Genomic DNA, 26,396 nt, shown 5'->3' on the forward strand with positions numbered 1-26,396 from the left:
GAACTATACAAAAAAAGATCTTAATGAACCAGATTACTACGATGGTGTGGTTAGCCACCCAGAGCCAGACATTCTGGAGTGTAAAGTCAACTGAGCCTTAGGAAGCACTAGGAAAGCTAGTGGATGTGATGGAATTCCAGTAGAGCTATTCACAACCCTAAAGGATGATGCCATCAAGGTGTTGCATTCAGTATGTCAGCAAATCTGGAAGACCCAACAGTGGCCACAGGACTGGAAAAGGTCAATCCTCACCCCAATTCTCCAAGACGGTATTACTAAAGAATGTGCCAGCCATGGGACAACTGCACTCATCTCTCACGCTAGTAAGGTCATGCTTAAAATCTTGCACGACAGGCTTCAGCATTATGTGAACCAAGAACTTCCAGATATCCAAGCTGGGTTTAGAAAAGGCTGAGGAACCAGAGATCAAATTGCCAACATTTGCTGGATCAGAGAAAAAGCTAGGGAATTCCAGAAAAACATCTACCTCTGTTTCATCAACTATGCTAAAGCCTTTGACTGTGTGCATCATAACAAACTGTGGAAAGTTCTTAAAGAGATTGGGACACCAGACCATCTTTCCTGTCTCCTGAAAAATCTATACGCAGATCAAGAAGCAAAAGATAAAACCCTATATGGAACAACTGATTGGTTCAAGAATGAGAATGCAATACGGCAGGGCTGTCTGCTGTCACCCTATCTACTGAGCACATCATGAGAAATAATGAACTGGATGAGTTACAAGCTGGAAACAAGACAGGTGGAAGAAACATCAACCACCTCAGATATGCAGATGATACCACTCTAATGGCAGAAAGCAAAGAGGAACTAAAGAGCCTCTTGATGAAAGTGAAGGAAAGTGAAACAGCTGGCTTAAAACTAAATATTATTAAAAAAAACTAAGATCATGGCATTCAGCCCCATTACTTTACAGCAAATAGAAGGAGAAAAGGTGGAAGTAGTGACAGATTTCCTCTTCTTCAGCTCTAAAATCACTGCAGATGGTGACTGCAGCCATGAAATCAGAAGACAGTTGCTTCTTGAGAGGGAAGCTATGATAAACCTACAGTGTGTCGAAAAGCAGAGAGATTACTCTGCCGACAAAGATTCATACAGTCAAGGCTATGGTCTTCCCAGTGGTCACATATGATTGTGACACCTGGACCATAAAGAAGGCAGAACACCAAGAATTGATGCCTTCAAACTGTGGTGCTGCATAAGACTCCTAAAAATGCCCTGGACAGCAAGGAGATCAAATCAGTGAATCTTAAGGAAAAACAACTCTAAATACTCAATGGAAGGACTGATGCTAAAGCTGAAGCTCCAGTGTTTCGGTCATTTTGCAAACAGCTGACTCATTGGAAAAGTCCCTGATGCTGGGAAACGTTGCAGGCAGAAGGAGAAGAGGGCATCAGAGGATGAGATGACTGAATGGCATCACCAATGCAATGGACATGAACTTGGGCAAACTTCAGGAGATGGTGAGGGACAGGGAGGCCTGGCATGCAGCAGTCCATGGGGTTGCAAGGAGTCAGACATGACTGGGCAACTGAGCAACAACATGCTTAAACAGCAGATCTGCCATTCAAATTCTTTCCCTTCACCAAGAGGCCGCCCTTCAGAAATAAAAACAGCAATCCAGTCAAATCTCTGGTTAAACATGGTAGTAACAGACTTCCTGGCAAGTAAGTTAATAGCATTGACTAGTGATAGCCCTCCTCTATGAAGTGACCGTCTTTAGCACTGCCTATAGTAAACCCAGAATCTAACATTAGTGGGACATAGTCTATTGAAAAAAGCTATATTATATGAACATAAAATGCAGATTTTAATGATCTAAATATTGCTTTGTAGTAGTAATGAAAATAGCACACATCACTTAGAGACCCCCTACATGAAACTGGGCCCCATGCATGCTCCAAAGCAGCATGAAAAGACTTTAGAACTTCAGAGGTCAAGTACATCTCCCTCAGGAAATCATGGAGGTGCAGGAAGAAGTCCTTGACCTCCAGTGATGTTCCCAAGTCCTTTCTTGCTGCCTCAGAGCATTCAAGGGGTCCAGTTTTACATAAGGTTTCACCTGTGCCCTAGGATTCTCTGTACCCTTAAAATTATTAGTCACAAGAAAGAAGTCCTGAAACATGCTACAACGTGGATAAGTCTTGAAATTGTCATGCTAAGTGAAAACAGTCAAACACAAAAACTATATATTGTATGGTTATTGTATAATCCCACTTATATGATATATCCAAAATATTAAATTCAGAGACAGAAAGTAGATTCCTGATTGCTAGGGGCTAGATAAGGGAGGAATGGGAAGTGACTATTAACAGCTACAAAGTTTCTTTTTGTGGAGATTAAAATGTTCTGGAGTTAGAGCTGATTCCTGATTATTGCACAACTCTGAATATATTAAAAACCACTAAATAGTACACTTCAAAGAGTAAAGTGTGTGATATGTGAATTAGATCTTCAGATAGCTGTTTTTTTTTTCTTCTAAGAAGTAACAAATATATAAAAATGTTAAAAAATTATTAGTCAAGCTATATTGGGTGAGACCTGTGATTATCTGTTTCACCGTCTGTATTATCTCAAACTCCAATAGGATTATCTCAACCTCCAATAGGATTATCTCCTAAAAGAACATATTTTCATGTCTATTGAGCATAATGGGACTGAAATTCTGAGAGAGATCTTACTGGATTTATCCAACCAACACACATATGCTGACATTGTTTCATTCTGGGGAGTTATAAGCAAAGAAAAGAGTCAAGTTTGGTTTTATACGCTTAGATGGAAATAAGCCCACTCAGGAGCCCATTAACATAATCACAGATGATTTAAGTGGGCCAGCTAATACACTGCCTCTGCACCTTACAACTATACAAGACCTACAGAGTTGGTTTATATTTTGAAATTCAGCTCCAATTTGAAATTCAGTCTCATTCAGCTCCATAACCACCAGCCCACTGTGATGGTCCAGAAACATTTCCTGCATCAGAGTAGAGAATTCACAATATTAAAATCAATGCGGTTTCCTGTTGTTAACCAAGGGTCTGTTTCTTCAGTCCTGCAGAGATGAGGCAAGAACGGAGCTCTCTTTGAAGCGAACAAATGCTTAAGGTCAGATCATCTCCATGGGATACAAAGCAAACCCAGGGAGAAATAATAGCCAAATGTATTTGAGATGTTCTGTTAGAATGAGTATTGCTAAAATATACACCATTCATGCATGACTGGGTACAGTTTTGTTCTCTCTTGAGTGTCTGAAGTATTGTACAATTTAAAAATATAGTGTTCTATCTCCCATTGATTAAAAGTACCTCTATTTGAGAACTGTCATTACATTGGTTCATACTATACTGAAAGGCATTTTACAAATATGAAATCAATGTTACCCACAATTCCCTAAGTATAATATGCCTAATAATGCAGAAATGTTCTACTCAGCAAAAAAGAACAAATACAAAGATGATATCACTAATTTTCTCAACCACAAATTATGCTCTTAGGACCTCTTCTCTCTTCCACTATGTCAGTCTTCAGTCTTTTTCTCTCATTATCTTTGTCTTTCTCCCTCATGTTATCTCTCCATCCTCTAACTAGCTCTCTGTCCTAGTCCTTTCAGTTGGTACCTCTCCCATCTGTGCTCTCCTCACTTATTAATTTCAGGACTCCCCACACCTCTTTCTATTCTTCCCCAATGCACGTTTTCTCCTCCCCATGCTTCCTATCATTCACCCTGCCCCCTTGGCTTCATCATGCACTTTAGGGATGTCATTATGCATGTATATATCAACTTACAAAATGTTATGTACATTAGCTTAACTATTCTGCTCTAAAGTCTACAAGCCCCTCTTACAGGGTTTTTTTGTTCATGATATGATAAATAGCTACCACGTGTCTGCATCCCACCTTTCTTTTTTATTTTAAATTACTTCCCACCCATTTTGTCCCAGGTATGGGCTCATGGTCTATGGTGGGGCATCCCCAATATCTAACCTCTCCAGGTCATTGTGATATGTGAATGTGTGACCCAAGTGTGAGTAATGAAAACGATAGCCTGAGAATGTCCAAAGCCTCTCTTCCTCTGTGGTTATGAATTTATTAAAGCATGGGTCAAAAACAGTGATCATGGTAATAAATTCATGGAGAAAGTAATTTAAAGAAAAAAATGAAACATAAACAGAAAGAAAAATATAGACAGATATAAGAGACATGAGAGCATTTAAGTCTTTGTACCAGTATCTGTGAGGCCAGATCCATCCATGTTTTCACATAGCTTTCACATATAAAATAATAAATTTCTTATTTTACATTAAGTAATGTGAGTTTGGGCTTCCCTGGTGGCTCTGTGGTAAAGAATCCACCTGCCAATGCAGGAAACACCGCTTTGATCACTGGGTTGGAAAGATCCCGTGGAGAAGAAATAATAACTTATGGACAGAGGGGCTGAAGGGCTACAGTCCATGGGGTTACAAAGAGTCATACATGACTTAGTGACTAAATCAGAACGATGTGAGCTCAGTTTTCGCCACTTGCAATTTATCTCTAAAAATATATAAATCTATATATTGGAGTATAGATCTGAATTCAGTGATAGGACATATGTAATTTCCAGTCTGGAGAAAAACAAAGTAAATATTCACCAAGTAAGTAAGTAAGTGCATAAAGAGTTGCTGAAATAGAAATTTCAGTTGCCAAGAGACTCTAGAAACACATTCCAAAGAATATGATAAAGCATAGCATTCACTAAAAAGGGGCCTAACCTCCTCATGACAAAGACAAAGATAGAGAGCTGGCTGGGAATTAGAAATTATTTCTCTGGAAAGACTTGGGCAGTGATTTCAATTTCCATTCTCCCCCAGGTAGGAAACATGCTATGGCTGCGTCTTCTAAACTCAAACTGAAAGAGGAAGAATTAGAGTTGGCAGATGATTGTACAAATAGATTTCCAGTCACCATTTAAAACCTAAGTCTCAATCAGTAGAACAGAGCATACCTCTTCACTAAATAAGCAGTCTGCCATTTGATAAACAGCAAATGTGTGTGTCTGTGTGTGTGCATGTGTGTGTGCACGATGTGCACACGCTGTCAAGTGTGTCCAACTCTTTGTGACCCCATGAACTGTAGCACACCAATGTGTCTCTTGCATTGGCAGGCAGATGCTTTACCACCTGAAACAGCAAATACTTACTAGTAAATACCCAACTTTCCACGAATGAATACATACATACAGTAAACACAGAAGAAAAGCCCCCATTGTTGCTTCGCTTTACAGGCCTTTTTCATGTTCTTATCTAACTACTTTTAACTGATCTTATGTGCTCAGTCACAGCTGATTCTTTGGACTCCATGGACTGTAGCCCATCAGGCTCCTCTGTTCCTGGAATTTTCCGGGCAAGAATACTGGATATCCAGAAGCAGAAAACGGATTTTCTTTTCCCCATTGTCTTAGAATAGAGCTAACACTTTCATTTATTTTTTATTCAGGAACTCTGGTAGAGATGGATGATTCAGAACAAAAGAGAAAAAAAAAAAAAAAACAAACAACTTCCTTTTGAAGGGGAGAATTTGCCAGCCCCAAATATGGCTCTCTCAAATAAGGATTATTTTAGGACAATTATTTTTAAGAACTAGCAGATACAGGAAAAGTTCTGAAAACTGAGAAGTAACACATCTGTGAGAGATGTTTACACTGTTTACACTTGTGAGGCAAATCTCCATTTCTAAGGGTGTCTCCCTCTCCACACCAGGAAGAGAAAGATGACTCTAAATCTCTACAAACTCTTATTCATGGAGAAGGCAATGATTTAAATAGACATGATAACCTTACCCTTGTTCACTGTGATTTTTCTTGATAAACTTCCTTAACTGGCCTCCTCTCCTGCCACCAAAGATCTTTCTTTTGTATTTGCTGAATAATGTTTTTAAGATGATCACTTGGGCCACTGTGGAGAGTTATTCAGTTTTCCTGGATATCTGCCATATATGCAGGAAATATGTGTGCTCAGTTGTGTCCAACTCTACAACCCTGTGGACTGTAGCCTGCCAGGCTCCTCAGTTCATGCGATTCTCCAGACAAAAACTCTGGAGTGGGTTGCCATTTCTTCCTCCAGGGAATCTTCCCAACCCAGGGATCGAACCTGCATCGGTTGCATTGGCAGGAGGTTCTTATCAACTGCACCACCTGGGAAGCCCACAGGCAGGTTACAAAGCCTGAAAGAATTTTTTCTGTTGGCTGCGTGGGCGCAGGAAGGCCAAGAGGAGCTACTCCATGTTCAAGGTCAGGAGGGGCAGCTGTAAGGAGATACCCCTCGTCCAAGGTAAGGAGCAGCAGCTGCACTTTGCTGGAGCAGCCATGAAGAGATACCCCACGTCCAAGGTAAGAGAAACCCAAGTAAGATGCTAGGTGTTGCAAGATGGCAATAGAGGGCAGACACACTGAAACCATACTCACAGAAAAGTAATCAATCTGATCACATGGACCACAGCCTTGTCTAACTCAATGAAACTAAGCCATGCCGTGTGCGGCCACCCAAGACGGGCGGGTCATCATGGAGAGGTCTGACAGAATGTGGTCCACTGGAGACAAGAATAGCAAACCACTTCAGTATTCTTGCCTTGAGAACCCCATGAACAGTATGAAAAGGCAAAATGATAGGATACTGAAAGAGGAACTCCCCAGGTTAGTAGGTGCCTAATATGCTACTGGAGATCAGTGGAGAAATAACTGCAGAAAGAATGAAGGGATGGAGCCAAAGCAAAAACTACCCAGTTGAGGATGTGACTGGTGATAGAAGCAAGGGCTGATGCTGTAAAGAGCAATACTGCATAGGAACCTGGAATGTCAGGTCCATGAATCAAGGCAAATTGGAGAGGTCAACTAGGAGATGGCAAGAGTGAATGTCGACATTCTAGGAATCAGCGAACTAAAATGGACTGGAACAGGTGAATTTAACTCAGATGACCGTTATATCTACTACTCTGGGCAGGAATCCCTTAGACAAAATGGAGTAGCCAGGATGGTCAACAAAAGAGTCCAAAATGCAGTACTTGGATGCAATCTCAAAAACGACAGAATGATCTGTTCATTTCCAAGGCAAACCATTCAATATCACAGTAATCCAAGTCTATGCCCAAACCAGTAATGCTGAAGAAACTGAAGTTGAATGGTTCTATGAAGACCTACAAGACCTGCTAGAACTAACACCCAAAAAAGATGTCCTTTTCATTATAGGGGACTGGAATGCAAAAGTAGGAAGTCAAGAAACACCTGGGGTAACAGTCAAATTTTGCCTTGGAATACAGAATGAAGCAGGACAAAAGCTAATAGAGTTTTGCCAAGAGAATGCACTAGTCATAGCAAACATTCTCTTCTAACAACACAAGAGAAGACTCTACACAGGGACATCCCCAGATGGTTAACACCAAAATCAGATTGAAATATTATTTGCAGCCAAAGATGGAGAAGCTCTATACAGTCAACAAAAACAAGACCAGGAGCTGACTGTGGCTCAGATCATGAACTCCTTATTGCCAAATTCAAACATAAATTGCAGAAAGTAGGGAAAACCATGAGACCATTCAGGTATGACTTAAATCAAAACCCTTATGATTATATAGTGGAAGTGAGAAATAGATTCAAGGGACTAGATCTGATCGACAGAGTGCCTGATGAACTATGGACAGAGGTTCATGACATTGTACAGGAGACAGGGATCAAGACCATCCCCATGGAAAAGAAATGCAAAAAAGTAAAATGGGTGTCTGGGGAGGGCTTACAAATAGCTGTGAAAAGAAAAGAAGTGAAAAGCAGAGGAGAAAAGGAAATATACAAGCATCTGAATGCAGAGTTCCAAAGAATAGCAAGGAGAGATAAGAAAGACTTCCTCAGTGATCAATGCAAAGAAATAGAGGAAAACAACAGAAAGGGAAAGACTAGAGATCTCTTCAAGAAAATTAGAGATACCAAGGGAACATTTCATGCACAGATGGGCTCAATGAAGGACAGAAATGGTATGGACCTAACAGAAGCAGAAGATATTAAGAAGAGATGGCAAGAATACACAGAAGAACTGTACAAAAAAGATCTTCAGGACCAACATAATCATGATGGTGTGATCACTTACCTAGAGCCAGACATCCTGGAATGTGAAGTCAAGTGGGCCTTAGAAAGCATCACTACAAACAAAGCTAGTGGAGGTGATGGAATTCCAGTTGAGCTATTTCAAATCCTGAAAGATGATGCTGTGAAAGTGCTGCAATCAACATGCCAGCAAATTTGGAAACCTCAGCAGTGGCCACAGGACTGGAAAAGGTCAGTTTTCATTCTAATCCCAAAGAAAGGCAATGCCAAAGAATGCTCAAACTACTGCACAATTGCACTCATCTCACACTCTAGTAAAGTAATGCTCAAAATTCTCCAAGCCAGGTTTCAGCAATATGTGAACTGTGAACTTCCAGATGTTCAAGCTGGTTTTAGAAAAGGCAGAGGAACAAGAGATCAAATTGCCAACATCTGCTGGATCATGGAAAAAACAAGAGAGTTCCAGAAAAACATTATTTCTGCTTTATTGACTATGCCAAAGCCTTTGACTGTGTGGATCACAATAAACTGTGGAAAATTCTGAAAGAGATGGGAATACCAGACCACCTGACCTGCCTCTTGAGAAATCTGTATGCAGGTCAAGAAGTAACAGTTAGAACTGGATATGGAACAACAGACTGGTTCCAAATAGGAAAAGGAGTACGTCAAGGCTGTATATTGTCACCCTGCTTATTTAACTTCTATGCAGAGTACATCATGAGAGAAGCTGGGCTGGAAGAAACACAAGGCGGAATCAATATTGCCAGGAGAAATATCAATAACCTCAGATATGCAGATAACACCACCTTTATGGCAGAAAGTGAAGAGGAACTAAAAAGCCTCTTGATGAAAGTGAAAGAGGAGAGTGAAAAAGTTGGCTTAAAGCTCAACATTCAGAAAATGAAGATCATGGTGTCTGGTCCCATCACTTCATGGGAAATAAATGGGGAAACAGTGGAAACAGTGTCAGACTTTATTTTGGGGGGCTCCAAAATCACTGCAGATGGTGACTGCAGCCATGAAATTAAAAGATGCTTACTCCTTGGAAGGAAAGTTATGACCAACCTAGACAGCATACTCAAAAGCAGAGACATTACTTTGCCAGCAAAGGTCCATCTAGTCAAGGCTATGGCTTTTCCTGTGGTCATGTATGGATGTGAGAGTTGGACTGTGAAGAAAGCTGTGCATCAAAGAATTGATGCTTTTGAACTGTGGTGTTGGAGAAGAGTCCCTTGGACTGCAAGGAGATCCAACCATTCCATCCTGAAGGAGATCAGTCCTGGGTGTTCATTGGAAGGACTGATGCTGAAGCTGAAACTCCAATACTGTGGCCACCTAATGCGAAGAGTTGACTCATTGGAAAAGACCCTGATGCTGGGAGGGATTGGGGGCAGGAGGAGAAGGGGACAACCGAGGATCAGATGGCTGGATGGCATCACCGACTCGATGGACATGAGTTTGAGTAAAGTCCGGGAATTGGTGATGGACAGGGAAGCCTGGCGTGCTGGTGATTCATGGGGTTGCAAAGAGTCAGGCATGACTGAATGACTGAACTGAACTGATTCTTTGTCTTGCCATTGGAAACAGTTTCCTTTCTTAGTAGGTAGCTCTTCTCTATAGACTGCATGGGATACTGCCTGATTCATGAATCATTCATTAAAGCCAAATAGATCTTTAAAATTTACTCAGTTGAATTTTCAAGTTAAAAAGGAAGGAAGCAAAAAAGTCAAAGTTTCATCTATCTATATGGTATCATTTTAGTAAGTAGAATTATAATAAGTAACTTAAAATATCATAGAACAGCACTACAGTCTGGCACACAATAAACATCCCATAAATAACTATGAAATCAACAAAAAAGAATAAATCTATGGCATCGACTCCCTCCCATTTAGACATATATGGTCATGCATTTCCATCATGAGTAGTTTGCAAGCTGAATTCTGGTCAACTTCACTTCTAAAAGTTAAGATGTGTTCCATCCTGGAACGTGGTGAATTGAACTTATTAACTCTGCTGACTTTAGTTTCTATTTGGTGTACTATTACTAATATATTAAATCCTTATTTAGAAAGAAAGATTATTCACATCCCCGGGTTCACTGCAGTATTACTTACATTAAGCATGATATGGAAACTAACTAAAAGTTCATTAAAGCATGAATGGATAAAATTTGTGTGTCTATCTATACACACACACACATATACACAAACACACATACACACACACATACACACACAAACACATACACACAGACATATATATATACACACATCCATATATATACACACATATGCACACGCACATATGTACATGTATACACACACATACACACATATATACACACAATGCAGTATTATTCAGCCCAGAGAAGTGAAATCTTGTTTTTGTGACAACATAGATGGACTTCAAGAGAATAATGCTAAATGAAATAATTCAGATAGGAAAAGACAAATATTGTGTGGTCTCCCATGGGTGGAATCTTTAAAATAACAAGCCCATAGATATGGAGAATATGGGGAATTTGGGAAAATGGTTTTTTTGGGGGGGTTTAAGTTTTGATACATTGATTTTTTTAAAATTATTATTATTTAACTTTTTTATTTTAAACATACAGTAACAATAGTCAACATGAAAGAGAAAAAAGAAAACAGAAGAGCTTCTCTTTTAGATGCCAAATCTATCAGAAAGAATCTTGGTTTCATTCGGTTTTGGTCACTTTTTAGGGTGTCAGTCAAAAAAAATATAATCCTAGTTTTCTATTCTAAGCATATGTAGTTACGGAATATCACACGAGTAATGTGAATTCTGATACATTTCTGTTTCTAATTGAACTCAGTGGATTCAAAAATGACTTCCTGGATTCTATGCTTATAGTTAAAAATCGTGTATAGCCTTTCCCCTAACAACATTAGAAAGCACACACACATGAATTCAATGATATTCAATGATATCTTCAAATCAGAATCATCATCTGGAATCTTTGACAGGAGTGCATAGGAGGAAGATGAAGAGGATTGGCCAGTATCTCACAAATGAGAACATATCTTGCTTGACCTCTGATTTCTAAATAAATATCCAGTATTTACTGAGTTGTATTTTACATTTGTTACTTTTTCTTTCTTCAGAAAAAACAGGGGAAAGAGCCAGCCAATTATATATCCATTTCTCTTCCAGCTAAAAAGAGTTTCCTTTACCAGTTTCTACCTCAGCATTTCTAAATTTTAACAATGAATCAATTACTCATTATTTAAAGGCGGCATTTGTTTTATAAACTAACCTAAAGCACTATGCTGTACCTATATTTTTACATCCAAACAACCAATCAATAAATGTTTTACCATAGATCCATAAATCAGGCTGATACAAATCGTTAAAAAGCGTTGGTATTTTATACCAGAGTATCAATGTTTCCCCCCAAGATTTATCTCCTGGGACATAGTGAATCAAACTTTCTAATTATGTTCACTGCATTAATTTCTATTACAGTACTGTAGGCAATGTTTCCAATATAAAAATTTTATATTTAGAAAAGTTTTAAAAAGATGTACTGAATTAATAACAAAAAGATGACTATTTCTGTAAGGAAAATAGCAATACGTATGTACATTATGGTGATGGTTTAGTGGCCAAGTTGTGTCCAATTTTTTGTGACCTCATGCTCTACAGCCCAGCAGGCTGCTCTGTCCACGTGGTTTTCCAGGCACAAATACTGGAGTCAGTTGCCATTTCCTTCTCCAGGGGATACTGCCGACCCAGTGATTGAACCCGGCTCTCCTGCATTGCAAGTGGATCCTTTATGGACTGAACCACCAAAGAAGCCCAAATATACAGTTCAGTCCAGTTGCTCAGTCGTGTCCGACTCTTTTCAACCACATGAATCGCAGCACGCCAGGCCTCCCTGTCCATCACCAACTCCCGGAATTTACTCAGACTCACATCCATTGAGTCGGTGATGCCATCCAGCCATCTCATCCTGGGTCGTCCCCTTCTCCTCCTGCCCCCAATCCCTTCCAGCATCGGGGTCTTTTCCAATGAGTCAACTCTTCACATGAGGTGGCCAAAGTACTGGAGTTTCAGCTTTAGCATCAGTCCTTCCAATGAACAACCAGGACTGATCTCCTTCAGAATGGACTGGTTGGATCTCCTTGCGGTCCAAGTGACTCTCAAGAGTCTTCTCCAACACCACAGTTTGAAAACATCAATTCTTTGTCCCTCAGCCTTCTTTATGGTCAAACTCCTGTACCCATACATGACTACTGGAAAAACCATAGCTTTAACTATGCAGACCTCTGTCAGCAAAGTATTGTCTCTGCTTTTTAATATGCTGTCTAGGTTGGTCATTGCTTTTCTTTCAAGGAGCAAATATCTTTTAATTTCATGGTTGTAGTCACCATCTGCAGTGATTTTGGAGCCCAGGAAAATAAAGTCTGTCACTGTTTCCATTGTTTCCCCATCTATTTGCCCTGAAGTGATGGGAATAGATGCCATAATCTTTGTTTTCTGAACGTTGAGTTTTAAGCCAACTTTTCGGCTTCCCTGCTAGCTCAGCTGGTAAAGAATCCGCCTGTAATTCAGGAGACCTGGGTTCGATTCCTGGGTTGGGAAGATCCCCTGGAGGACGGGATGGCAATCCACTCCAGTATTCTTGTGTGGAGAATCCCCATGGACAGAGAAGCCTGGTGGGCTATAGTCTACGGGGTTGCAAAGAGTTGGACATGACTGAGTGATTAAGCACAGCACAGCATACTCCAGAAACAGGGCCATGTGTTGGGAAGGAAAAAGTGATGAACACATGGCTCCTTCCAAAATTCTGTTATCAAGGATGGCAAGTTAGAATTTGTCACTCAATTAAGCAAAAAAAGAACCAAGAGACGGAAATACTAAACCAAAGTATTTCAAGGGCTCATTAAATGACTAAGGGAACTAATTTTCTCTTTTCTAACCTAACAAGCATATGCAGGTGGCCCTCATTATTGGCAGACTCTATCTGCAAATTAACATAGTTACTAAAATTTATCTATAGCCCCCAAATTTGCAGTCATTCACAAACATATACAAAGCATGAGAAGATTTGAGTTGCTTGATACACTTGTTTCTAGCTGCCTTGAATGAGTTGCTCTGCCTTCTTGTTGCAGTTTTCACACTGGAGTGCCCTTTCCACGGTCTATTTAGTTTTTCTCATTTTTATATCTTTTGTTTTTGGCTTTTTTTTTTTTGGCTGTGCCATGCAGCATGCTTGCTGGATCTTAGTTTTCCGACTAAGGACTGAACTCATGTCCTTGGCAATGAAAGCAGAGAGCTAACCACTGGACCACTAGGGAACTGCCTCATTGTTATGCTTTCACTATATAAAATGGTTCACTATTTAAAAGCGTGGGGCTTCCCAAATGGACTGGTGGTAACGAACCCGCCTGCAATCCAGGTGGTTATAGGATACTCCAGTTTACTCCCTGGGTGGAGAAGATCCCCTGAAGGAGGAAATGCCAACCCATTCCAGTATCCTTGCCTGGAGAATCCTATGGACAGAGGAGTCTGAAGGGCTATAGTCCAGAGGATCACAAAGACTCAGACATAACTGAAGTGACTGAGCATGTATTTGAAAGTATACTGTCTACCAATCCTAAATTCAAAAAGGCTGTGATAAGCTTTGCAGGGAAAACAGATGTATTTGGTAAGTTTCATTTAGGAATAAGTTACAGTGCTGTTGATCCTGAGATCAATGTTAATGAATGAACTATATATTCTAAGAAATAGCAAGGGAATTTCAGAAAAACTACTACTACTGCTTCACTGACTGTGCTAAAGTCTTTGTGTGGATCAAAACAAACTGTGGAAAATTCTTAAAGAGATGTGAATATCAGACCACCTTGCCTGCCTCCTGAGAAACTTGTATGAGAAGTCAAGAAGCAACAATTAGAGCCAGAAATTGAACAAATAACTGGTTCAAAATTGGGAAAGGAGTACATCAAGGCTGTATATTGTCACCCTGCTTATTTAATTTACATGCAGAGTACATCATGCAAAATGCCAAGCTCAATGAACCACAAGCTGGAATCAAGACTGCTGGGAGAAATATCAACAACCTCAGATATGCAGATGATACCACTCTAAAAGCAGAAAGTGAAGAGCAACTATAGAGCTTCTTGATGATGGTGAAAGAGGAGAGTGAAAAATTTGGCTTAAAATACTCATTCAAAAAAAAAAGCACCTGGTCCCATCACTTCATGGCAAACAGATGGGGAAATAATAGAAACGGTGACAGATCTTATTTTCTTGGGCTCCAAAATCACTGCAGACAGTGAGTGTAGCCATGAAATTAAAAAATGCTTGCTCCTTGGAAGGAAAGCTATGACAAACTTACACAGCATATTAAAAAGCAGAGCATCACTTTGCTGACAAAACTGCTTGTAGTCAAAGCTATGGCTTTTCCAGTGGTCGTGTACAAATGTGAGAGTTGGACCATAAAGAAGGCTGAGCATCAAAGAACTGTTGCTTTTGAATTGTGGTTCTTGAGAAGACTCTTGAGTGTCCCTTGGACAGGAGATCCAAGGAGCAAGGGTATCAAACCAGTCAATCCAAAGGAAATCAATCCTGAATATTCATTGGAAGGACTGATGCTGAAGCTCCAATACTTTGGCCACCTGATTCGAAGAGCCAGCTCATTGGTAAAGACGCTGATGCTGGGAAAGATTGAGAGCAAAAGGAGAAGGGGGTGGGGGAGGATGAAATGGTCATACAGCATCACAAACTCAATGGACATGAATTTGAGCAGACTCTGGGGGACAGTCAAGGACAGGAGAGCCTGGCGTGCTGCAGGCTATGGGGTCACAAAGAGTTGGGCATGACTTAGTGACTGAACAACAACAATGTCTTTGAACAGAAACATACATACAGCAAAGTTATGTATTGATTAGTTAATGAAAAATTTGTAGTCAGAAGCTCTAAGAAACCTAACCCTGTGGTTCCCCTTAGGAACAATGGTTCATATCCACTCAGTATTTGTGGCAACTTTATAGAATGTAACTACCTTCAGTTCAGTTCAGTTCAGTCACTCAGTTGTGTCCGACTCTTTGCGACCACATGAATCGCAGCACGCCAGGCCTCACTGTCCATCACCAACTCCCGGAGTTCACTCAGACTCACATCCATCGAGTCAGTGATGCCATCCAGCCATCTCATCCTGGGTCGTCCCCTTCTCCTCCTGCCCCCAAACTCTCCCAGCATCCGAGTCTTTTACAATGAGTCAACTCTTCTCATGAGGTGTCCAAAGTACTGGAGCTTCAGCTTTAGCATCATGCCTTCCAAAGAAATCCCAGGGTTGATCTCCTTCACAATGGACTGGTTGGATCTCCTTGCAGTCCAAGGGACCTTCAAGAGTCTTCTCCAACACCACAGTTCAAAAGCATCAATTCTTCGGCGCTCAGCCTTCTTCACAGTCCAACTCTCACATCCATACATGACCACAGGGAAAACCATAGCCTTGACTAGGTAGATAATTAAAATCAGTTGTCAATGTTATTGTTTTAGATTTTATACCATCTCTCATATTTGTTTTAGTTTCCGAATAATCCTAATCCATAATGAAAGATTAAACCAAAAAAATACAAGGACCAAGTAACCTATTTTCCATGATTTCGTTCACGGTACTAACTATACCAAGTTCTCATATCTTTAAGGTAAAATGAAATGAACTTTGCAGCAGTGAATTTTTAATCTTCAAAGTATCATATAAACATGTTTTGTACAAAACTCCTTAAATGAAAAAAATGTTTCAGACCACAAAATGAATGCAAAACAAATGATGTCTGCATGTCTGTGTGTGCACATAGATAGAGAGAGAGAGAGAGAGAGAGAGACCTGAATTCTAGACTTTCAGTTGACATATTTCCCCTAGATTGTACTTCAGTATCATTTGATCTGTGTTACAATGGAAGAGAGATTGATTAAAGGTATTCCAAAGAATAGAACAGGGAAATGTAGGTGTTCTAAAATGCTGCTCTGTTTCACAATTGAGCTTATCCCCAGCTCTTTTTAATAACCGGTCTTCTCCATATAAAGATGGTGTTCATGGTCCTGCTGATTAAAAAAAAAAAAAAACTTTAAGGGGCATTCCTATGAACAAAACCTGACATACAGAAAATGCAAAGATGAAGACACCCCCGTCCCGCCCCCATTCTCTGGTGCCCACATGCCACTTGTCAGGAAAATGGTGAGAGCCTTGACCAGTAGAGGTGGAGGGTTGGCAGGGAACTGCTCACATCTCCAACATGGTCCCCTCGGGTGACAAACAGCATTTGTGAAACAGCAGCCAGGGGTCAGGGTAAAATCTGTGGCAATGGAACTGGGCCAAAAAATAGAGGAACACTAAATCTGTAACCTTGACCTCATTAGCAGTAAACAGTAACCAACTGCTAATTACCTTATGGCTACATTGTAAACTGATAACATGTATATGTAAATTGTGTATGTCTGTATATAAATCATGTATGTGTGTAAACTTGTACACACTTGGTATGCATTTGGCACCTAAAGTTTGCAAGGATTTAATATGATTTAAGTTAGGGAGACAAGATACTAGATTAACCAACAGCCTCTAATGGAAAACGACGGTTAAATCTTAAAGTAGTGATGAAGTTTCTGGTGGAAAATATACTAACTGTACAGAGCTTATTGACTTAGTCATCTGAATTTAGATTTGTCCTTACTCTGAAGAAGAGGTAATTCAATCTGAATCAAAGTAAAATGAATCTAGATAAATGATATCAGTAAAATACAAGATATCATGCTGTTCCACAAGAACAAAACTTTTTAATTTATCTGGCATTTGGAGGCACATCACAATATAAGGGTGCTGTAAGTAAATTAAACAATTTCTTATTAAGCCCAATTAGTACCATGCATTGAAAATATTACCAAAAGGATTAATTATATCAAATTAGAGAGTAGCACTTATAAATCTCTACAGAAGAAACTTTAGAACAGATTCTAGATTACAAAGAGAGGTCTCCCTCTTCTTCCCCAAAGCAGAGTTTTATTGTAATATATTACAATAATAATTGCAAAGTCATATGCTTTTTTAATATCTCTGTTCAAGTTTATATAAGAGAAGGTAATAAAATAATCCAAGATATAAGTCTTCCAAGTGGCAAATATGGTTTGAAGGAAAAGCAAAGATCTTTAACCCCTAATAGAAGAATCTTGAGAGTCCCTCGAACTGCAAGGAGATCCAACCAGTCCATCCTAAAGGAGATCAGTCCTGAGTGTTCACTGGAAGGACTGATGCTGAAGCTGAAACTCCAGTACTTTGGCCACCTGATGCAAAGAGCTGACTCATTTGAAAAGACCCTGATGCTGGGAGGGATTCGGGGCAGGAGGAGAAGGGGACGACAGAGGATGAGATGGTTAGATGGCATCACCAACTCGATGGACATGAGTTTGGGTAAGCTCGGGAGTTGGTGATGGACAGGGAGGCATGGTGTGCTGTGATTCACGGGGTCACAAAGAGTCGGACACAACTGGGTGATTGAACTGAACATATTGAGTGTCTATGAGTGCCAGGCACAGAGCTAGCATTCCGAGATACAATGATAACCAAGACAGATTTGCTAACTCATCTATTAGAATTCATATTTTAATGATGGCAAAAGAAACACATATGAAAGTAATGGTCACGGTAAGTGCCATGCAAGAGACAAACTGGGTGATGTACCTGAGAAAAGGGAGGGCATGGACATCTTAGGGGCTTCAAGGAGGTCTCCCTTGGGATATTTATCTTGGACCAGAATTGTGAAAAGCAGGGTAATGAGTTTTATGAATTATGTTCATTGTGAATTTTTTTCATGTGTTGCTCATTATTATAATTATGTTCAATTATAAAAGTGTGAGGAGAAAAACTTGCCAGAGCAAAACATAATGAGGGAAACTAAATAAAAAACATCACAAGTCTGGAAACACTGCTTCCTCTCACTGCAACCTCTTTTCTTCCCTATCTCAAGGGTCAATGAAGACTCACACAGGTTCATAATTAACGGTGACCACAAATGCAAGGGGAAAAATAAATTCCAGGGTTTCTGTTGTTCCTGTTGTTGTCACTTCTGCAGGAAATTGCTAATAATAAGGCTATTATTTACTAAGCCTTGCTTATTTTATATGCATGCTATTATGTATAATACTTCATTTAATCCTCACAAATCAAGAAGGTAAGTGTTATTAACTTCATTTTGCAGTTCAGTAAACTAGCATAGAGTCTAAATAATTTGTCTGCGATTACACAGCTGTGGAGGAGTCGGGTTGTACTCTGAAGCACAGTGGGACCTGTCAAGACTGATTCTTAAGTACTAGGGTAGAAAGCAAAACTAAGGAAAGAATTGAAGTGATTATCTTCTCTCTGGCTTTCCCTTGTTCATCCAGTGCATGTCCTCACTGACTATACTGAATTTTGTACTCAATTACTTAATTGCAGTATAAAAATAGACTTTGGCTTCTCTGGCGACACAACTTTTACATGCCAATGATACTTGTAGAGAAAACAGTGGGAGGGACTTCAGATTTCTCTGAAATGCCCAATCACTCAGCTGTAACCATATCTTCCTCAAATAAGAGCTATCTTGTTGTTTGTATTTTTTGCAAAGAATTCCACATTTCCTCAAGATGTTTGACTGGCAGCTGCAGTTTTGACTTGATTTAGCATTTAGTATAAGAGGTAAAGATGTGGTAACAAACTCATTATTCTAATTAATATTTCAATCATGTCTGCAAACCACCTTTTACTTTCAATAGATAAACCTGTTTCTAAAAGGCAAGTATACCCTAAAATATTTATCAAGGATTTTTCTTCAAACAGGAAACAGGACCATAAAAATCAGACTACATTATTGTGACTGGTCAAAGAATGACAACGGATTCTACAGTATTTTATACTTAATTTCATTGCCTACACCAATGGAATTATCAATGGATCCACATACAGGTCCATAGTTTTCTATTATCACAAGTACATATAATTACCTCAAATAAAATCCGCTTACTCAGTTATCCCTATTGTAAAATGGTATCTCAGTCCAATACAAATTTAAAGAAAAATTAGGGAGGTGCTACAAGAAGAGATAAGAAAGCCTTCCTCAGCGATTAATGCAAAGAAATAGAGGAAAACAACAGAAAGGGAAAGACTAGAGATCTCTTCAAGAAATTAAAGATACCAAGGGAACATTTCATGCAAAGATGGGCTCAATAAAGGACAGATATGGTATGGACCTAACAGAAGCAGAAGATATTGAGAAGAGATGGCAAGAATACACAGAACTGTACAAAGAAGATCTTCATGACCGAGATAATCACGATGGTGTGATCACTCACCTAGAGACAGACATCTGGAATGTGAAATCAAGTGGGCCTTAGAAAGCATCTCTATGAACAAAGCTAGTGGAGGTGATGGAATTCCAGTGGAGCTATTTCAAATCCTGAAAGATGATGCTGTGAAAGTGCTGCACTCAACATGCCAGCAAATATGGAAAACTCAGCAGTGGCCACAGGACTGGAAAAGGTCAGTTTTCATTCCAATCCCAAAGAAAGGCAATGCCAAAGAATGCTCAAACTACCACACAATTGCACTCATCTCACACACTAGTAAAGTCAGGCTCAAAATTCTCCAAGCCAGGCTTCAGCAATACGTGAACCGTGAATTTCCAGATGTTCAAGCTAGTTTTAGCAAAGGCAGAGGAACCAGAGATCAGATTGCCAACATTTGCTGGATCATCAAAAAAGCAAGAGAGTTCCAGAAAAACATCTATTTCTGCTTTATTGACTATGCCAAAGTTTTGACTGTGTGGATCACAATAAACTGTGGAAAATTCTGAAAGAGATGGGAATACCAGACCACCTGACCTGCCTCTTGAGAAACCTGTATGCAGGTCAGGAAGCAACAGTTAGAATTGGACATGGAACAACAGACTGGTTCCAAATAGGAAAAGGAGTACATCAAGGCTGTATATTGTCACCCTGCTTATTTAACTTATATGCAGAGTACATCATGAGAAACGCTGGACTGGAAGAAACACAAGCTGGAATCAATATTGCCAGGAGAAATATCAATAACCTCAGATATGCAGATGACACCACCCTTATGGCAGAAAGTGAAGAGGAACTAAAGAGCCTCTTGATGAAAGTGAAAGAGGAGAGCAAAAAAGTTGGCTTAAAGCTCAACATTCAGAAAACTAAGATCATGACATCTGGTCCCATGACTTCATGGGAAATAGATGGGGAAACAGTGGAAACAGTGTCAGACTTTATTTTGGGGGCTCCAAAATCACTGCAGATGGTGATTGCAACCATGAAATTAAAAGACGCTTACTCCTTGGAAGAAAAGTTATGACCAACCTAGATAGCATATTGAAGAGCAGAAACATTGCTTTGCCAACAATGGTCCGTCTAGTCAAGGCTATGGTTTTTCCAGTGGTCATGTATGGATGTGAGAGTTGGACTGTGAAGAAAGCTGAGCACCGAAGAATCGATGCTTTGAACTGTGGTGTTGGAGAAGATTCTTGAAAGTCCCTTGGACTGCAAGGAGATCCAACCAGTCCGTCCTAAAGGAGATCAGTCCTGGATGTTCATTGGAGGGAATGATGCTAAAGCGGAAACTCCAGTACTTTGGCCACCTCATGTGAAGAGTTGAGGAAAAGACCCTGATACTGGGAGGGACCAGGGGCAGGAGCAGAAGGGGACGACAGAGGATGAGATGGCTGGATGGCATCACCAACTTGATGTACATGAGTCTTAGTGAACTCCGGGAGTTGGTGATGGACAGGGAGGCCTGGCGTGCTGCGATTCACGGGGTCACAAAGAGTCAGACATGACTGAGTGACTGAACTGAACTGAATAAAGTAAGAGAGAAGCCATTAAAGATAAATATTATTTTCTACTTTCTTATAAATCTATCAGAGCAGGATTTTCTTTTAGCAGTTTTCTCTAGTCACTCCCATATCCCCAGTTATATACATTAACATGAAGGCAGAAACCATATTTATCATGTTCTCTGAATAATTTCCAACTCTTTCACAGGATGTTTTAATATCTCACATTTCCTTTTTAATGGTCCAGTGTTCATGGCATTGCTATGAGTGTGACTATCTTTTCACTGGTAGGGCTACACAGTTTCATTTAGAAATGAGCCAGACTTCAATTCATTTGGAACAGTGTATAAAAATTTCCATACAAACATTTTAGTGTTGTTCACACGTATATGTAAAGTCAACATGCCAGCAAATGATCATCTCTTTACACTCCTAACATAAAACCTTGTGTGGATAGAAATAAGTCAACATGAATGAATAATTCATTCACATCTTTGCTTTGCTGTCCTGCATTACTCAGTTCTCACATTAAATGCCACCTCAGAGTCCTTCGTAGTTCACTAATGTAACCCCGTCATTCTCTCATAACCTTCTGCTTTGATCCACAGAACACTTAGCAGCAATATCTTTTGTTTAGACAATTTTCCCCCCTGATTCTAACCAAAGGCAGCAAAGCACTATATGAACAAAGACTTATATTTCACTAATGTATCCCCAGTACTTAGCAAAGTACTTGGCAAATAAAAGGTAACCAATAAGTGCTTGTGGTATGATATGTGAGTGGATGAATCAATGTGTGAGAGAATGTAAGTCTGAGAAACAAAGAAATCCATTCATGCATCCAATAAATATCCCATCTTTTTGATGCACATTTCCTGAGCCCATGGCTTAATCCTTAAAGCATTTTGCCACCTTCCCACCCTGGCCTCTTGAGGGCACCAAACTCACCCTAAGTGTGTTAGTTGCTCAATGCTAAGCCGCTTCTGTTGTGTTTGGCTTTTAGCAACCCCATGGACTGTAGCCCACCAGCCTCCTCTGTCCATGGGATTCTCCAGGCAAGAATACTGGAATGGGTTTCCATTCCCTTCTCTAGCAGATCTTCCTAACCCAGGGATTGAACCTGAGTCTCCTGCGTTGCAGGTGGATTCCTTATCCTCTGAGCCACCAGGGAAGACCCCCATCTTTACTGATTTTAAAGGACATGTATATTATGATAAACGAAATAATGTCTTTTATACCAGTGGTTCTCACCTGAGTGGAGAGGGGTGAGGACATGTCACAATATCTGAAGGTGTTTTGACTTCTCACAACTGGCAGGGTAGTACTGGCATCTAATGGAAGGCCAGGGATACTGATGCTAAGCATCCAACATTGCAGGAGATTGTCCCCTACAGAAAAGAATTATCCAGTCCCAAATGCTAAGAATTACAATGTTGTACTCTATTCTCTATTCCTTGTAAGGATTCAAGGTGACACATATTTATTAGATAACTACCATATGCTAGAATCAAATTGATTTCTTATGAATAAAAAGACATTATAGATGAATTACAAGTGGATTGATTAATAGATAGTTGAGTTGCCAGACGGATGGATGAAGGGGTACAGATGGGTGAATGGATACTTTATTGACATACATGCATACATACATCAAACTAAAGCAGTCGTAATGCTCTGTGTAGGAGTTAAATAAACCACATGTAATTGCTAATTTCAGGACATTTAAATTCTTTTTATTCATCTTACTGCATCTCCACAGAACTTGTTCTTTTTAACAATAAAATACTGGACTGAATAGAAAGCTACTCATGAATTTGGGGCAAGACTGTATGGTCATTTTGGCTTTAAATGGTAATGATATTTGTGGATAGATTTGCTGTGAGAACTAATTACCAGATTTTAGTTAAGTGCCTCATGAAATAAATATAATAATGCCTTCTTCAAATGAAAGGCATGTCTCTTTCCCAAAAGTGAGAATCACTGTGACAAGTGAGAAATCCATTAACTATGTAGATGGAATCGTTCTGCATATAAGGAGGTATCAAACTGGAATCTAGGAAAAGAGTGTGAGCAGAGGCTTTCTGAAAATAGAGGCTCAAATAGTGGAGATTATACTTAGATCCCTGAAGAGAAAATAAAAATTTTATTTCCCTGGAGGTCCTACATTTTACATAGCATAGCCCAAAGATCAGACTGTAAGTAAGCAAAGGCAGGATTTATGAAAAAAACAGGGAGTAGAAGTAGCTTCTACCTCACCAAGTCTCCCGCATTTCCACTGTAGTAGGCAGGGATCCATAGTGTATGGTTTGGAAGCATACAAACTAAGACAACACAGAGATTAGCATGGCCCCTGTATAAAGATAACATGCAAGTTTATGAAGTTTTCTATGTTTTACAGTGGGATGACATAGTCAAAGTGCTAATGGTCAACCAAAAAGTCTAAGTCACTCAAAACAATTCTGCAAAACTGACGAGAAATTAAGACATCCCCAGGTAAACAAAGACTGATGTGTTGCTAGCATATGTGATGTGTCCTACAAGAAATATTACCGTGACTCCTTCAAACTGAAATGAAACGACACTAGATGTTAACTTGAATTTACACAAGGAAATAAAGAACACCAGTAAAAGAAAATATATAAGACAGTGTATTTTTGTAAACTTTTTACTCTTGATGAAAAGATAATAGCATAAAACAATAATTATAAAACTGTACAATGGTGAGCTTACATTGTATAAAGATGTAATTTGTATGACAATAACAGCACAGAGAAGAGGAACTCAGATGGATTAAAGAGTTGAGTGTAACGCCAGAGACTATAAAACTCTTAGAGGAAAATATTGGTAGAACTCTCTGACAAATTGCAGAATTTTCTTTGACCCACTTTCTAGAGTAATGAAAATAACAACAAAGATTAACAAGAGGGATCTAATTAAATTTAAAACTTTTTTCATGCAAAGAAAACCATAAACTAGATGAAAAGACAGCTTTCAGGACCAGAGAAAATATTTTGAACTGACAAAAGATCAATCTCCAAAACACGCAAACATCTCATGCAGCTCAAAACCAAAAAAATAAGAGGGGGATACATTGGTGGCTCAGTGGTAAAGAATCTGCCTGCCAATGCAGCAGACATGGGTTCAGTTATTGATCCCAAAGATCCCACCACTACTAGAGAGTAGCCCCTGCTTGCCGCAACTAGAGAAAAGCTCATGCAACAACAAAGAACCAGCCTGAGAAAAAGTAAATAAATTCTTAAAATTTAAAAAATGGGCAGAAGACTTAAATAGATATTTCTCCAAAGAAGACATACAGATGGCTAGCAAACACATGAAAAGATGCTCAACACCACTAATTACTAGAGAAATGCAAATAAAAAACACAATAAGGTACCACCTCACACCCGCCAAAGGTATCACCTCACACCTGCCAGAACTGTCATCATTAAAAATCTGCAAACAATAAATGCTAGAGAGGGTGTGCAGGAAAGGGAACCCTCTTGCACTGTTGGAGGGAACGTAAATTGATATAGCCACTGTTCTCCATTCTGAAGAGCAGAATGGAGGTTACTTAAAAAAATTAAAATAGAACTACCATATGACCCAGCAATCCCACCACTGGGCATACACCAAGGGAAAACCATAGATCAAAAAGACACATGAACCCCAATGTTCCATGCAGCATGATTTAACAAGAGCCAGGACATTGAAGAAACCTAAATGTACATCAACAGAAGAATGGATAAAGACAATGTGTACATACATACAATGGAACATTACTTAGCTATATGGACCTAGACTATCATACAGAGTGAAATTAATCAGAAAGAGAAAAACAAATATTGCGTATTAAAATAATTTAAAGTTTTGAATAGTGCATATTAAAAAAAATTTTTAAGTGCATATGTGGAATCTTGGAAAATGGTACAGATGTTGAAAACAGAAATAGAGACACAGAAATAGAGAATAAATGTATGGACACCAAGGGTGGAGGGGGGATAGGATAAATTGGGAGATTGGGATTGATATATACATACTATTGCTACTAAATATAAACTAGATAACTAGTGAGAAACACCACCCAGTTGTGGATGTGACTGGTCATAAAAACAAAGTCTGAGGCTGTAAAGAGCAATATTGCACAGGAACCTGAAATGTTAGATCCGTGAATCAAGGTAAATTAGAAGTGGTCAAACAGGAGATGGCAAGAGTGAACATTGATATTTTAGGAAACTGAATTAAAATGGCCTGGAATGGGTGAATTTAACTCAGATGACCATTATATCTATCACTGTGGGCAACAATCCCTTAGAAGAAATGCAGTAGCCATCATAGTCGACAAAAGAGTCTGAAATGCAGTACTTGGATGCAATCTCAAAAACGACAGAATGATCTCCGTTCATTTTCAAGGCAAACCATTCAATATCACAGTAATCCAAGTCGATGCCCTGACCAGGAAAGCTGAAGAAGCTGAGTTGAAGACTTCTATGAAGACCTAGAAGAACTTCTAGAACTAACACCACAAAAAGATGTCCTTTTCATTATAGAGGACTGGACTGCAAAAGTAGGAAGTCAAGAAACACCTGGAGTAACAGGCAAATTTAGCTTTGGAGTAGAGAATGCAGAAGGGCAAAGGCTAATAGAGTTTTGCCAAGAGAATGCACTGGTCATAGCAAACATCCTCTTCCAACAACACAAGAGAAGACTCTACACATGGACATCACCAGATGGTCAACACCAAAAAATCAGACTGATTATATTCTTTGCAGCCAAAGATGGAGAAGCTCTATATAGTCAGCAAACAAGACCAGGAGCTGACTGTGGCTCAGATTATGAACTCCTGATTGCCAAATTCGGACTTAAATTGAAGAAAGTAGGGAAAACCACTAGACCATTCAGGTACGACCTAAATCAAATCCCTTACAATTATACAGTAGAAGTAAAAAAAATGGATTCAAGGGATTAGATCTGATAGACAGAGTGCCTGAAGAACTATGGACAGAAGTTTGTGACATTGTACAGGAGACAGGGATCAAGACCATCTCTAAGAAAGAGAAATGGAAAAAAGCAAAATGGTTGTTTGAAGAGGCCTTACAAATAGCTTTAAAAAGAAGACAAGTAAAAAAGGAAAGATACATGTATTTGAATGCAGAGTTCCAAGGAATAGCAAGAAGAGATAAGAAAGCCTTCCTCAGTGATCAGTACAAAGAAACAGAGGAAAACAATAGAATGGGAAAGCCTAGAGATCTCTTCAAGAAAATGAGAGATAGCAAGGAAACATTTCATGCAAAGATGGGCACAATAAAGAACAGAAATGGTATGGACCTAAGAAGCAGAAGATATTAAGAAAAGGTGGCAAGAATACATAGAACTACTATACAAAAAAGATCTTCATGACCCAGATAATCATGATGGTGTGATCACTCACCTAGAGCCAGACATCCGGGAATGTGAAG

The 26,396-nt window shown here is 39.4% G+C and overlaps 1 protein-coding gene and 1 non-coding gene across 3 annotated transcripts in view; one reads left to right on the forward strand and one right to left on the reverse strand.

Moving 5' to 3' along the window:
* CHL1 (cell adhesion molecule L1 like) overlaps nt 1–26,396 on the reverse strand; it is a 225,564-nt gene that overhangs the window by 116,932 nt on the left and 82,236 nt on the right. The window lies entirely within an intron of this gene.
* On the forward strand, nt 23,233–23,335 carry LOC138424953 (U6 spliceosomal RNA). Its single transcript, XR_011251046.1, has one exon. It is a non-coding gene; the product is annotated as a U6 spliceosomal RNA (small nuclear RNA).

This window comes from Ovis canadensis, chromosome 19, assembly GCF_042477335.2.
Source record: "Ovis canadensis isolate MfBH-ARS-UI-01 breed Bighorn chromosome 19, ARS-UI_OviCan_v2, whole genome shotgun sequence".
NCBI lineage: Eukaryota > Metazoa > Chordata > Mammalia > Artiodactyla > Bovidae > Ovis > Ovis canadensis.